Raw genomic sequence first — 12,644 nt, 5'->3', positions numbered from 1 at the left:
GCCAAGTAAGTATGGTTACAGTGATGGAAAACTTTTTTTATATTTATATATTTTAGTGGATAAAAAAATGTCAGAACTTTTTGAGACCCGTTCTTCTTTTTCTGTCGATGGAGGTACTTGAGGGCTTGTTTTTTGCCCAGTGAACTGTAGTTTTTATTTATACTATTTTGGGGTTTGTAAGATGTTTTGATCACTTTTCTTGCATTTTTGGGGGGAATTGTGGCGAATGAAAAATGGCAATTTTGCTGTTTCAATTTTATTTTTGGAGTGTTTAACATACAAATGAAATAAATTACGCACTACACTCTGGGCTCTACAGGAAAGCTATGATTTTCCCATATACAGCATTATAGGGGTATTGTGGTATAAATGAGGGAATTATTGCATTTTCAGTTTTCCTACAGGGACTAAAAAATACAGTAAAAATAAAAAAAATGGTTTAAAAATTAAAAAAAAATCTAAAAATTAAAATAATCACCCTTTTCCCCATTAAAAATAAGGAAATTACAAAAATGAAACATATTTGGAATCTTTGTGTCCAATCTATTAAAATCTAAACCATACATTTGGACATCAAAAGGACATCGGAAGGTAAGTATAGATATATTTTTTATTTTTTACCATTCTCTCGGGTCACACTATATAAATCCATGCCGTTTGCATGGATTTACAGTATATAGTGTGACCAAGTTGTCAAGCACTTTCCAAGTGATGCTAAAATCGCTTGACAACCCGCATGCGGAAATGTATGTGAAAAATGCTTCACATCCGCTTGTCCCTGGCAGGAAAAACGCATGTACAATCCACATGTACAATCCGCATGTACAATCCACATGTACAATCCACATGTACAATCCGCATGCGTTTTTTCTGCCAGGGAGATGCAGAAACGCTCAGGAAAAAATCCTGAGCATTTCTGCATCGTGGGCACATAGCCTTATGTGGTGGCTGCACTTATCCACAAAAATACAATAAAAAATGATCAAAAAGATGTATGTGCCCCAAAATGGTATTAATAAAAATGTCAAAAGCTCAGCACGTAAAAAGCAAGCCTTCACTCATCTCCTTCGACGGAAAATAAAAAAGACGTCCAGAAAATGTTGACACAAATTTTTCTCGCATTAGGAATAAAATTCCGGGTTTTCATTAAATGATAAAATGAATAATGTCGTTCAAAACTAAAAGGTATCCCACAATCAATAAGTCCTCATACAGCTATGTTGATGGAAAAATAAAATAGTTATGGATCTTGGAAGAAGGGGAGGAAAAAGTAAAAGTGTAAAAACAAAAAAATCCTGGGTTGTTAAGAGGTTAAAAAACATATTTACATACCGATACATAGTATAAGCATGGAGCAGATGGCAATATTCACATCATGAGTCAGATAAAATGAATTTCCATTTTTCCTTACTAGTTAATAACTGATTTTATGTGTTTACATAGGTTACAATGAAGCTACACTACCTGCAGGCAGGTTTCATGCTGCTGTTACCGAAAAGAATAAGCTGACCCACTGGGTAACGATGAAGAAAATCAGACAGCACGTTGAAAACATTGGAACTGTAGCACCACTGTTGTGTACCATTTGACACCATGCAATCTGTTTTCAGTATTTTCTGCAGTCTTCTGATGCAGTATTACCAAGCCTACTCATCGATCAGATAGATTGTCGTGTACTGAAAATGCCACAGCAAGTTTTAAGATTACAAAATGGCTTAGGATATATCGAATTAGTTAAAGGGTTATTCCCAAAATCACATTGTAATCTTATAATAATGTACATATATATTTATTCAGTTGTGCCAATGTAGCTAATTTTTAGATTTGTCCCTATTTGCAAATTCCCACCCCCCAAAAGGATGCCCTTCTAGGATCTATTTACCCGCCAGTTGCCATTGGAACAATCCTGTAGTTCAAGTGGCCCTGGTCGATCATGCACAGTGCAGCCTGTCTCCGCTGGCTTCCTGCCAGCATAGCTGAGCTGTGGGATGTATCTAAAATGGAGCTTCAATACAGTGCAGAGCGCTCAAATCAGGAAGCCGTGGTGTGCATGTGTGCCGGTATCTAAGAAGCGATGTACTGCAGGATAGAGCTGTATACAGAAGGGCTGAGATAAGAAATGTATTGCAGGATGGGGCTCTGTATACAGGGGCTGAAAAGTGTGATGTATTGCAGAATGGAACTGAAAGGAGAGATATACTACAGGATTGGACTCTATAAAAGGATTGAATGGAGAGATACACTTCAGGATGGTGCTCTGTATCAAGGGGTTGAAAGGAGAAATATACTGCAGGATGGGGATATATACAAGGACTGAAATGAGTTAAGATCTGATTGTTGCCTGCTGAGAGACGAGTGATGTGAAACCCCAATTGCTGCATTGTTGATCTATATGGCAGTGGATTATCTTCTGTCATCTGCATCAATATTCAGCATTTTCAGTTTCACATCACATCTCAACTCTGCACTGCCGTTGTGGAGGAGTGCAGGACAGTTGAGCTCTGCTAGAACCAGCTAATGATGTAAAACCACATCGGCAGCTATACTGATGTAGATGGCCGAGGATAAAATTGATCAGGTAGAGCAGGATACTATACAGGAGAAGAGAGTGCACAGACGCATAAGGTGAATTCTACACTTAGATTAGCTTGATGATAACTCAGAGAGGTGGGGCTAGTAAGGAGCAAATATGAGAGGGGGAAGGGATCTGCAGCATTGGGGAGAAGCAAGTGCTGCTGGGAAATGTAGTTTTATCAGATAAGAGTAGTACCACCCATTCAGCTAAGTGGAGCTGGATGCAAGGAGGGGCAGATGGAGATAAAAAGGTACAAGAAAGCATCTTCATGTTAGGCTTAGTCGTATGCATTTACTTGTGTAAAATAAGGCGATTCGGGGAATAACCCTTTAAATTCTTCTCATGGGATAGAAGACTAATGAAGAATAACGATGGGAATGTGTACATAGAAAACATATTTTAATAACATTCAATTATATTTTGACCAATACCTTATTTTTATATTTGGCTAGTAATATTTAGAAGGTACTGCACAAGTTATGTATATGTTGCTATTGTAGCTATTGCGAAAGGGATAATGAAAGTGTTAAAGTTGACGTGCCAGAGCTGGTGTGTCACTCTCCACAAGGAGAAACGTTACCCCTTAGACCTCAGTCCAGAGCCTCTCATCTAGCCAAATCAGTTCTCATACTTTGCACTGATGAGGGCCAACAGCCCGAATCACCGTGTCTGCAAATTGAGATTCTGATTTGGCTTTTATCCTAAGTCATATTGCACGACTTGTTAAAGGGTTGATTGTGACTTGTAGGATTGCTGCTTCCAATAGGTGGCGCTATAGAGTTCAAGTCCTCTTTTTCTCTGAAGAGGCAATTTGCATATTAAAGTTGTGACAAAGACTAAGACAGATGATAAAATATTGCTGTCCATGAATGAGAGGATTTGGCCTTGGTATCAAGCATATGATCTCACTGTTACAAATGTGCCATAAGTACATCAATAATTCCAAAAGCAGAACAGACGATGCCAAAAGATAGAAAGGATCTGTCGGCTTACGTGGCTGAGGCCACATTCCTCTATCCGGCACTTCATTCAAGATTAATGTCTGCTAATGTGATAGCAATAGGGGTCAGTGTGATCTATTGGGGTGGTTTAGCGTTAGACTAGTGGTGCTGCCTATGGTTCATAGGAAGCACAGTCATCTTGAAATGCTCTTATAATCGTGTCATCTACCATCCCCCGTCTGGGGCATCTTGCAATTTATTAATATGTCAGTGCTGAATATAACTGTTGAGGTCCTGCTATTTTGTGGACAATGACCCAGCGTCTTGTGGTTGGCATTAATAATTCTCATTTTGTTCAGAACCTTTTTACAGTCAATCAACGAACTATAGCTGCTAATAGACACATGTTAGAGGTTAACTAAAAATGCAGTTTTTTACTATTTAGTGAACATGGAGTTAGCCGAGACTCAGTTGTAAATAGACATCCATAGTGAAGTACCACATACCTAGTCCTCAGTTACTGTATAATAGTGCTATCTCCATAATTAGTTACAATCAAAATGATTCAACCCCCATTGCAAATGAGGTTTATTAGCAATATTTACAAACTTTCTGTTTGCAAGAAGCAAATAAAAACCTATTCTTTAAGTTGCTCAACACAGCTGATATAAGAAGTGGTTTCTCCAAATTCAGCACTACTTACAGAGTTATACAAACCCTTCATGACAAGTGTCAAGGACTTAATAGAGCCCCTCTTGCTGCGTTGACCTGCTGCAAACATGTTGCATAGCCAACCAGCTTCAAACAGCCTTTCAAATGGGCAATTTTTTTTATGGGTTCTAGTAAGGAAGCTGTGATGGCCACTCCAGAATCTTCCAGGAATTTTTCAGAAACTAAGCCTTGGTGGACATCGAGGTATACTTGGGTTCATTGTTTTGTTGTAAGGTCCAATGACGCTCAAGCTACAGCTTCCTACACAAGGCATGATGTTTTTGCCTAGGATTTCCTGATACTTGAATGAATCCATGTTTCTCTCTATCTCCACTTGCTACAGGTTTCTGATGCTAGAATAAGCAAAGCAGTCCCAAATCATCATCGAGACACCACCATGCTTCACTGTAGGCAGGGTGTTCTTTTCAGCACTTCCTTCATTCTTACTCTTCCAATCGTACTGCAGATCTGTGGGCCTGAAAAGTTCCAGTTTTGTTTAATCTCTCTACAGAACAGAATCCCAAAACATATGTGGCTTATTTATAGAGTTAGGAGCACATTGGAGCCAACCTTTTGTTTTGCTTTTGGATCAGTAGAAGTGTACGTCTTTGAGTTTGAATTAGTATGCTACTTACTGTGCAAACTGAAATCCCAGTGTCTGCTGCCACTTAATCTAGCTGTAGGTCTTCTGCAGTCACACAATGGTTTTGGACTACCTGCCTTCTCAGAATTCTGGTGACAGCTGATGATAGGTTTGTCTTTCTGCCACGACCAGGTAGCGTAGCCAGTGTACTTTTAACTTCGACCATGTGAATTCTGCTTCCATCTGTGTCTCTAGGAACATTCAATTTGTCTGCCATCGCTTTCTTCTGTATGCAAGACAATGATCTCTTCTCATACCTTTTTGGACCACTCTCGTTATAATGCAAGAATATTAGTGAACTGGAGTCCATTTCCCATGAGGGATGAGCTATTGTCCCTCAGGAATGATATCCGAAGGTGTTGTCTAATGATTAATCATGTTTGCAACAGGTCATAACAGCCAAAAGTTCCCTACTAAGTATTAAAGATGCTTGTTGTGATGGGGTTGAATAATTCTGATTACAACTGTACTTAGCCTTAGCTGTCACTTGCTTTCTTGTTACCAAAATGCAATAAAGGGAAGGTCATTTTACAACTGTATAAAAATGTATCACACGTTGATGTGAAATGATATGATAATTCATAGATGCTATTTTATTGTTTTCATATCTATGTATAGTAGTCACGTATTAATATTCTGTACATTTTTGGGGTCGGTATATAAAATATTAGGATGAACAGTATATATTAGCCATGTATTCACGTGGCAGGCACGGTATACTGTGCCATTTTTCATTGATTCAGCACATTCGTTGGAGTGATAGAAGCCTTACACTTCGCCATACAGTGTGTATTGTCAGTACACAATGCCTGGCATAGGCTTGAATGCGATATCTATCCATTGTCATCACTAGTTATGGAATGTTCTCCCCTAGTTTTGGTCTCTACCTTTCCAAGAAAGCTTTATATATTATATCGGTGAATATCTGATATTGTAGCACCTAGTAAATCTTAAGAGACCACTGTGTGAATGGATTTGTAGTGTTATTAAATGTCTATGCCAAAAAAAACATCATCAACATTGGATACCAGCAAACTTCATTTTCTCTGTTGTATCCCACTATATATGCATTCGGCAGCCATAGGCTTCCATTGTATAACTCTAATATTTTAAGGCATCCCTACACATAAGAAGATAATACACCTTCCTCTATACAGTGGGGAAAAAAGTATGCCGATGCATAGCGCCCAACATATAACAGTCATATGCTGGAGCAAGAGCATCTATGGACACGTTACAGGTATGCTTCCAGGAAAAGTACTGACTTGTACCTCTGGCCCTTTTGACGAAAACAGATGTAGCCTAGTTTAGACCCAATTCAGCTCATTTGTTAAAATATAAAAATTAAAGAATTTCCCATGCACCAGGCAGTTTTCCATTAGTATGATATTTCAGTTCAGCCTTATGCCAGAAACACTGGCAGAAATCTTCTCAAGTAGTCTGACTGTATAACATGGAAATGATATATCTGCCAGAAAATGAAATAGGTTTTCCTACCTTAGAAATGTTGTGACTTATCTATTGGGAATTGCACTAATCTCAGATTGGAAGAAGTGGCTGCACATGGAAGTATACTGTCCCTTTTTTATATGTCATAGAGAATGGAGTAACAACATACCTGTGCCTCCTTATTTCTGTAATCCTGATTTCTTCATTCATGCTTCAGACCATGATTTGTGGACTGACTATGGGTCTTCTTATCTCCGAAGTTAGCCTGATAGTAGAGATGGGATTCCTGGGATTCTAATCCATCGGCCCGGTCAGTAGTCTCTGCCCGCTGAATGGGTGGCTTCTGTATTCTCTTATCTTCCCGGATCTCTGGTGCAGCTTTTGATGTCATGTGTGCGTCTTACCGCAATGATGATGTCACGCCAGCCTGGCTAGTCTAGAAGGTAAGAGATACCAGAGCCTTCCGTCCAGCGGCCAGAGTCTAATAGACCGGAGTCCTGCAAATCCTTCTGCCTATCTCTACCTCATAGGCATATATGAAGCTGTTGAATTAAAGTCAGAAGACCCACAGTTGCTCCAGACATCGCCATCTGTGTATAATATAAACATATGGCTGTTATCTGTCTGCCCATTTGTAGACCCTAAAAATGAGATTAACTCTGTAAAATGCAAGTAGTTATATAATGAAGATTAGAAAAATGGATCTTATTGTATGTTAATGTGTTTGTCCAGAATATGTTAGAGTGAACGTTCAAATGTCCCAAGTTCCTACAGTATTTCATTATTGTGCTTTACCTGAAATGACCTGTAGATGGTGCCATTGCCATCTGTATTTGTTTGAACAAAGCTACTTCAGAGAGGAAAAGGACAGGAACTCTAGTGCCACCTAGTGGAGGTAGCAATCCTAAAAGTCAATATGGACCCATTAAAGAAGCTGAAGCAGAAACTGAATTTGCAAAGACGTGTTTTGGGGTATTTGCCCCTGATCACTACAGACATTGCAACTAAACTGAAACATTCTTCAGCACACACTATGTGGGGAAATTGAAATACCTGTTGACATCAGCACCATATTTATTAAATACTTTTACAACATGACCGTCTAGTGGCCCTCATCCGTGCCATAATAACAGCCAAAGTGCCTGCTGGCAATTAGATTCAATGAATATTTTGTATCATCAATTAGTGTAGGGCGACATTGCATCTGCTTAATTCCTGCCCAAAAAGATGTGTCCCCTTCTTATGGTGATTTCAGGTGGTTGAGCTGCTGGTAGCCCCCAATGTACTATGGAATAAGTACAATTCAATGCATCTTTTTACTTAGAGCCTCATCAGGGCTCTAACAAGGGGTTTTCTAAAACAGACAAATCCAAAAATCCACTACCCTCTTTGTATTACTTTGTATGCACAAAAGAGACTTCCATGTTTCTGGCCAAAAGTGACCGGGATCTGACAGGACCATGTACTTGAGAAATATTTTAGAAGAGGTCACAGATTGCTTCCTTAACTATTGATCACGCATCACCTTTACACATATCTTTAGTTTTCTACCTTTTCGTCACATTTTCAAGAAGTCTCCGATTATATCAGAATAATTATTAACAACATATATGGAGGTGTATACTCTTGATGCGATCACTCCTGTAGTTATTGTTGTATCATCATGAACTATTTTTGTAGATGAAAACTAAAGTATTTTAATAAATGTTTTATTAATAAAAGTAATATTGGACTCACTGTGTTTTTCATTTGCTGCATGCGTCGTCATACTAAAAAACTTGGTAACATAGTGCCACCTGGTGGTAAACATGATGATATACATTGAAGAATTCCAATTAAAAAACAAAACGATTGTACTGAAGAATAATGCAAAAAAATGTATTGCCTTATTAATTTCATGCCATGATTCAGGTGTTATTTCATTTTGGAGTTGTGGTCATGCATTACATAAGTGGGCCAGGTACATTAGAGTTGGAATCAATAGTATTTATCAGTTCTACACTGGCTCATAGAGGGACATATGGGAAGGGGTTATCTTTATGGGATAACCCCTTTACAAGCAGTGTTTTTTTATGTCAAATGTGGGCCTTTAATGATAACATTGCAAAGTATGGGTAATGGGTTATTCCAATCTTATATGGAATGTTAAAGGATGAGAATCTATGACTTTATATTCTATAGGCATCTAACAAAAATCCTGAGAATGAAGAGGCCACTGTACTGCTTCAGTGCTACATTCCCTTGGTAATTTTTCTGGACTCCTGTGGAAGGAACTACAGCAGGATTCATATACTTGATAACAGCTAAGGGGATGAGCACTATGACAGCTCTGAAACGCTTATCCTCAGGATCGGTGGGGTCCCAGCAGCATTGCCAACTTGAATTTTTATTTTTTCTGGACAGCTTATCAATAAACCACAGACAGACAATATTTTTTTACGGACACATTGGAAAACCATAATAAATTATTATGATTGTAAGTCAGACCTGGGCAAAGTACAGGCCACATCCAACCCGCTGGCTGTTCCAGTCCGTGGACCGAGGCAGATAAAGGGCTGAAACAGTGGCCCATGGACCTCAATGTGCCTGCCCCCCGTCCATCTTCCGACTCCGCTCGCTGTCAATACTCTCCACATCCTCTGGATGCCGACAGTGGTGAATACATTGGTGGAGGATGGCGCTGCTGGCTCCATCTTCCATCAATCAGCGTGTAAGCCAGCAGTCACGATGACGTCATTTCATCACGTCAGCTGTGACTGCGGAGAGTCAGTCCATCTGAGAGAGCAGAGACAGAGCACCGAAGGAACAGGAGCAAGGTGAATATGTGTTGTTTTGTTTTTTGGGTTCATGTGTATGGAATAAGGGATTGGAGGGGATTGTGTGAAGCTCATACGGTATGAGGGGGGGGGGCTCATGTTGTATGTAAGCAACTATGCCCCCCCTGTATAAAATAAGCCACTGTGCCCCCCACTTGTATAAAAATAAGCCACTATCCCCTCACCTATTTAAAAATAAACCAATATGCCCCCCACCTGTATAAACATAAGCCTCTATATCCCCCACTTTAATAAAATAAGCCACTATGCCCCCACCTGTATAAAATAAGCCACTATGCCCCCACCTGTATAAAATAAGCCACTATGCCCCCACCTGTATAAAATAAGCCACTATGCCCCCACCTGTATAAAATAAGCCACTATGCCCCCACCTGTATAAAATAAGCCACTATGCCCCCACCTGTATAAAATAAGCCACTATGCCCCCACCTGTATAAACAAGCCTCTATATCCCCCACCTTAATAAAATAAGCCACTGTGCCCCCACCTGTATAAAAATAAGCCACTATGCCCCCACCTGTATAAAATAAGCCACTATGCCCCCACCTGTATAAACATAAGCCTCTATATCCCCCACCTTAATAAAATAAGCCACTATGCCCCCACCTGTGTAAAAATAAGCCTCTATATCCCCCACCTGTATAAAAATAAGCCACTATGTCCCCACCTCTATAAAATAAGCCACTATGCCCCCACCTGTATAAAATAAGCCACTATGCCCCCACCTGTATAAAATAAGCCACTATGTCCCCCACCTCTATAAAATAAGCCACTATGCCCCCTTGAATTAAAGAAGTGAAAAAAGAACCCCCTGGCATCTGATGTTCTTTTGCTGTGCTATCTTCTAGGTATTCTCCCACCAGTTGACCACAGAATTATGTTGGCGTCATCATAGAGAGGATGCAATGCCATTAGCAGCATCCTATAACACTGCTACTACATTGAATTGTATCCATATTTTTAAGGATGCAGATACAATTTAATATGTCAGCAGTACATCACGTAATAAAAAAATAAAGGAGTGAAAACCAGAAGGTTGTTTAGGGTGATGATCTGATTCGTAGGACCCTCCCCCTAGGTGCACCACTATGTGGTTTTGCACAATGGCATTGTTCAAACCAAAGGACACTCCTTTAACATATCCTGAGGGGTGCGGTTTTTGGAAAAAAAAAAATTCTAACCTCATATAACCTCTTTTAGGACATTTCTGTTATTAGTTATATATTAAAAAGTGAAAACGTGTAAGTCTTTTTATATTCTGTACAACAGTGATTGGTATGATTATACATTATACTCTGCTTCATGCTTGACATTCCTCAAATTATTTTCTTAGACTTATGATGTTGCTTTCAAATTGCCCTGACTACTGTATTTTTCGGACTATAAGACGCACTTTTTTCCTCCAAAATTTTGGAGGAGAATGTGGGGTGGGTCTTATAGTCCGAATGTTGGGGGGGGGGGTGTATATATATGGGGTGTGGGGGGAGCGGTAGCGGTGGAGGAGCGGGGCACAGGAAGCAGCAGCCGCCCACTGCAGCCTACACTGTCCCCGCTGCTAAAGAAAATGAATATTCACTGCTCCCCACACCCATGGGGCGTGGGGAGCACTGAATATTCATGCTCCTTAATAGCAGCACACAGTGTAGCCACGCTGCAGCTGCTGCTGCTGCCGGAATCGCCTGTGCCCGCTGTTAAAGGGCATGAATATTCAACCTCTCTCCACGCCCATGGGTGTGGGGAGGGGGTGAATATTCATGCCCTTTAATAAGCGGGCACACGCAATAGCCCGGCAGCAGCAGGAGCCGCAGCGCAGCTACACTGTGTGCCGGCTATGAAGGAGAGTGAAGTCACTGCTCCCCGCGCACACAGTTCCGGCGTGGGGAGCAGTGACTTCCGGCAGCTGATCTCTCCTTGTGAGCCGCGCATGGCAGTGACGTCAGTGCAGGCAGACAGGACACAGCGCTGGAGGAGAGAAGAAAGGTGAGTATGAGTGTTTATTTTTTTTTATGTGCAGCCTGATGGGGATTAGGGGGACCATGCATACTAGGATAAGGATGAGGGGGCCATACATACCAGGGTAACGCTGATGGGGCCATACATAACAGGATAAAGATGAGGGGGCCATGCATAACAAGATAAAGATGAGGGGGCCATACATACCAGGATAAGGATGAGGGGTGCCATGCATACCAGGATAGGGATTAGGGGTGCCATGCATACCATGATAGGGATGAGGGGTGCCATGCATACCAGGATAGGGATTAGGGGTGCCATACATACCAGGACAGGGATGAGGGGTGCCATACATACCAGGATGGGGATTAGGGGCGCCATGCATACCAGGACGGGTATGAGGGGTGCCATGCATACCAGGACAGGGATGAGGGGTGCCATGCATACCAGGACAGGGATGAGGGGTGCCATGCATACCAGGTTGGGGATGAGGCGTGCCATGCATACCAGGATGGGGATTAGGGGTGCCATGCATACCAGGATAGGGATTAGGGGTGCCATGCATACCAGGATAGGGATTAGGGGTGCCATGCATACCAGGATAGGGATTAGGGGTGCCATGCATACCAGGATAGGGATGAGGGGTGCCATGCATACCAGGATGGAGGGGTTCCATGCATACTAGGATGGAGGGATGCCAGGCATACCAGGATGGGGATGGGGACCACGTATAAAAGGAAGGGGGGGGGGATATATACCAGGATAGGGGATATTGTCAGAATTGGGCGATATTATCCCTATACCAGTGTCAGCAGAAGACCCCCTCCCCCTTAAAAGTGCATCATGAACACATTTTATGCTTTAAATTTTTTTTTATTTTCCTCCTCTAAAACCTGCCATACATACCAGGACAGGGATGAGGGGTGCCATGCATACCATGATAGGGATGAGGGGTGCCATGCATATCAGGATGGGGATTAGGGGTGCCATACATACCAGGATGGGGATTAGGGGCGCCATGCATACCAGGACGGGTATGAGGGGTGTCATGCATACCAGGACAGGGATGAGGGGTGCCTTGCATACCAGGATGGGGATGAGGGGTGCCATGCATACCAGGATGGGGATTAGGGGTGCCATGCATATCAGGATAGGGATTAGGGGTGCCATGCATACCAGGATAGGGATTAGGGGTGCCATGCATACCAGGATAGGGATTAGGGGTGCCATGCATACCAGGATAGGGATTAGGGGTGCCATGCATACCAGGATAGGGATTAGGGGTGCCATGCATACCAGGATAGGGATGAGGGGTGCCATGCATACCAGGAAGGAGGGGTTCCATGCATACTAGGATGGAGGGATGCCTGGCATACCAGGATGGGGATGGGGACCACGTATAAAAGTAAGGGGGGGGGATATATACCAGGATAGGGGATATTGTCAGAATTGGGGGATATTATCCCTATACCAGTGTCAGCAGAAGACCCCCTCCCCCTTAAAAGTGCATCATGACCACATTTTATGCTTTACAT

At 41.7% G+C, this 12,644-nt stretch overlaps 1 protein-coding gene across 1 annotated transcript in view; it reads left to right on the top strand.

Annotated features, from left to right (window-relative positions):
* BTC (betacellulin) overlaps positions 1-8,040 on the top strand; it is a 76,156-nt gene extending 68,116 nt beyond the window's left edge. Inside the window, exon 6 of the mRNA XM_073637725.1 lies at positions 1,444-8,040. The gene's annotated coding sequence lies outside the window, so the exon portion shown is untranslated. The remainder of the gene's footprint in view (positions 1-1,443) is intronic.
* The last annotated feature ends 4,604 nt before the right edge of the window (positions 8,041-12,644 follow it).

The sequence above is a fragment of the Phyllobates terribilis genome, unplaced genomic scaffold, assembly GCF_046119375.1.
Source record: "Phyllobates terribilis strain yellow unplaced genomic scaffold, ASM4611937v1 Scaffold_1__5_contigs__length_1240528914, whole genome shotgun sequence".
In the NCBI taxonomy this organism is placed as follows: domain Eukaryota; kingdom Metazoa; phylum Chordata; class Amphibia; order Anura; family Dendrobatidae; genus Phyllobates; species Phyllobates terribilis.
Note: the sequence above shows the minus strand (reverse complement) of the source record. Positions and strands in the feature narration are given on the sequence as shown.